The sequence below is a fragment of the Microtus pennsylvanicus genome, chromosome 4 (assembly GCF_037038515.1).
Source record: "Microtus pennsylvanicus isolate mMicPen1 chromosome 4, mMicPen1.hap1, whole genome shotgun sequence".
In the NCBI taxonomy this organism is placed as follows: Eukaryota; Metazoa; Chordata; class Mammalia; order Rodentia; family Cricetidae; genus Microtus; species Microtus pennsylvanicus.
The window spans coordinates 85,050,896-85,053,550 of NC_134582.1; the positions used below are offsets into that span (position 1 = coordinate 85,050,896).

The window sequence follows — 2,655 nt, forward strand, 5'->3', positions numbered from 1 at the left end:
CTAAGTAAGAATTTGGGCTTAGCTGAAAGATTTCTTGATATTCTTTTTTTTTTTAAAGCCATATGCTCTAAATCCAGTTTCAGACTGAATACTGCTTATAGCTCATGATCTATAGTTATAAATTCCTGATCAATATGCCTGATCTCCATAAGAAACATAAATATGAAAATGATCCATAAAACCCCTTCACAAAAGTTTTTGTGGGTATTTACTAGACACAAAATCCTAGGATATTAACAAAGCAAGGTAGTTCAAGCCTGTAATTGTGGTACTTTAGAGGCTGAGTCAGAAGAATCACAAATTTTAGGCCAGTTTGAGATAGAGAGATCTTGTCTCAAGAGAAACAAAAAGACAAAACCTTGTGGTATGCAAATATACATCCTAGAATTCAGAGTTCTTGGACATGCTTTTGTTTTGTCTGCTTTACTTTTGTTTTTTGGAGACAGGGTAGCTCTGAGTAGCCCTGGATGTCCTCTAAAGGATCCACCTGCCTCTGCCTCCCCAGTGCTGGGATTAAAGACCTGCACCACTATGCCCAGCATCCTTAGACATTAAAAAAAAAAATCTATGCTATACACCCTTGCAGTCTTCACCCACCCTGTCATCTCACCTCAATTTCCTCCATACTACCATTATCTTTTCTAGTTTTGTAAGAAGGTGAGGCAGTGTTACACACCAAAATGCAAAGTGCTGGCAGGCACTGTGTGTGCTCATAGCCCACCTATGTCCCAGCTCCTATAGCACTTACTTTACCTATTAAGCTCTTAGGTCTGTGAGACAGTTTCTCAGGACCTTCTTTATTTTAGCTTGTGTTATGGACTTTGATTTCTGCAGTCCATGTCTACACCAGAAGAACTACAGGTATTGTCTTGGAAATCATGTGAGCACAGCATTAGTTATGTATTTCTATTTTCACAAATTTAGCTTAATATACAGTTTTTAAGGCAGACAAGTTTTCTGTTCACAAAGTAAAAAGAATATTACTTTTTAAGTTTAGTAGTTTATTTCATTTACAATATAATATAACTATAACTTCTGCTAAGGATACTGTTCTAATATGTCTCGTACTTCAATGTTTAGAACAAAACACAAAAGAGAGGTTGGGGAAAAAAACCAAACGTACAAAAAGAAAAAGAATTAAGTTCTCCATAGATCTGAGGGGTCATATCCAAAGGTTATTTTCTCAGAACGCAGGAGGAGATACAGAGTTGCATTTCTACTGCTGACCTAGGAAGAGAACTCCTCAGTCCCACCTTGCTGTACCCTGGGGGAAGTTGAGATTCAACAATTTCAACCTCATTAAAATGTATATATATATGACTCTTAAATAATGAAATTTTAAAATGTTCATAACAATTCTTCAAAAAATGATCAGCTCTATTGAGTATGTTAATGTGTAGCACATTCCTACAATAGAGTTGTGAGAATTAACTATTGATAACCAACCACAATGACATGAGTGGCTTTCAAAACCATAATGTTGAATAGAAAATAAAGGTAGAGACATGAAGAATGTATAATGTGAGTGCATGTGTATAAAGTTCAAGAACAAACTATGATGCTGAAATATCTTTCTTGGGAAAGACGAGAAGGAGTTCAGATTTCTTGATCAGGATTTAGAATTCAATGAGCTGTACCATTATGGTATGTTTATCTCTTTCAACATATGTTTCAATAAAATATTAAAATACAGAACAAGTCATTGTTGAGGACAAGTTGTATTTCACTCGTGAGCTTCCTTTTCGTGACTGTGCACTAATGTGATTCAGGCAGATGCTAGCTGTTCTGGGCACAAGGATTAACAAAGTACAGTTCATAATTTCATCCTGTTCCCAATCCATCAAATTCACATGTATATTTACAACAAAAACGTCGGTGAATAACTGACTGTACTGCAAATAAGATGGTGGTGAGAGGGCTGTAGCAGCACCAGGACACTGTGAATGGGCGTGCTGAGCTGCCTGTGATGTCAGACTTGAGCTTCAAAGACGAGTCTTTTACCTAAGTGACAGGAGGATCACCTGTACCAACTGAGTCTTTCCCCTCAAGCCAGAAAAGCTTAATGGCTGTGGAGCTGGGCAATTTCACGGAATGGAATGGGGGGAAATAATTCTCCTCTCAGCCAATGACAATGAGAACAGAGCTGAGACTCTCGCAAAGAAAGGTGTAGGAGTTACCTGGACTTGCACGCTATCTATACCAGAGCAGACACAGAGCCAGGAAACAGTTTGCAGGGCCTGGCTTGCAGCTCCTTAAGATGCCTATCACAGGGTTAAGAGCTTAAAAAAAAAGTCTTGAGATATCTGCTTAACATAATAACTCCAGTCAATATGAGAAAACAAAATCATGGCTATTAAGGTACATGTAAACTTTGGGTTCACACTTCAATAATGTGGGTGTTCTTTACTGAGTAAGACTGATAAATGGTTTATTAGCCTATAAATGGTGAGTAGTTTTAAAACCTAATTTATAAGTATTAATTCATGTTAGAATTTCATAAAGTACTCTCAAATCAAGTTTTCTAAAGTGACCGACTACAGCTTCAATGGCCACTTGCCATGAATTATTAAACTCTCTCTCTCTCTTTTTTTTTTTTTTACTTCCAAATCTTCCAGTAGACGTCTAGAGTTTAGCTAGAAGTTTTGGCTACGATAC

The 2,655-nt window shown here is 37.1% G+C and overlaps 1 protein-coding gene across 1 annotated transcript in view; it reads right to left on the bottom strand.

Annotated features, from left to right (window-relative positions):
• The window catches only part of Cenpp (centromere protein P), a 188,150-nt gene that overhangs the window by 77,010 nt on the left and 108,485 nt on the right, over window positions 1-2,655 (bottom strand). The gene's annotated exons all lie outside the window — the stretch shown is intronic.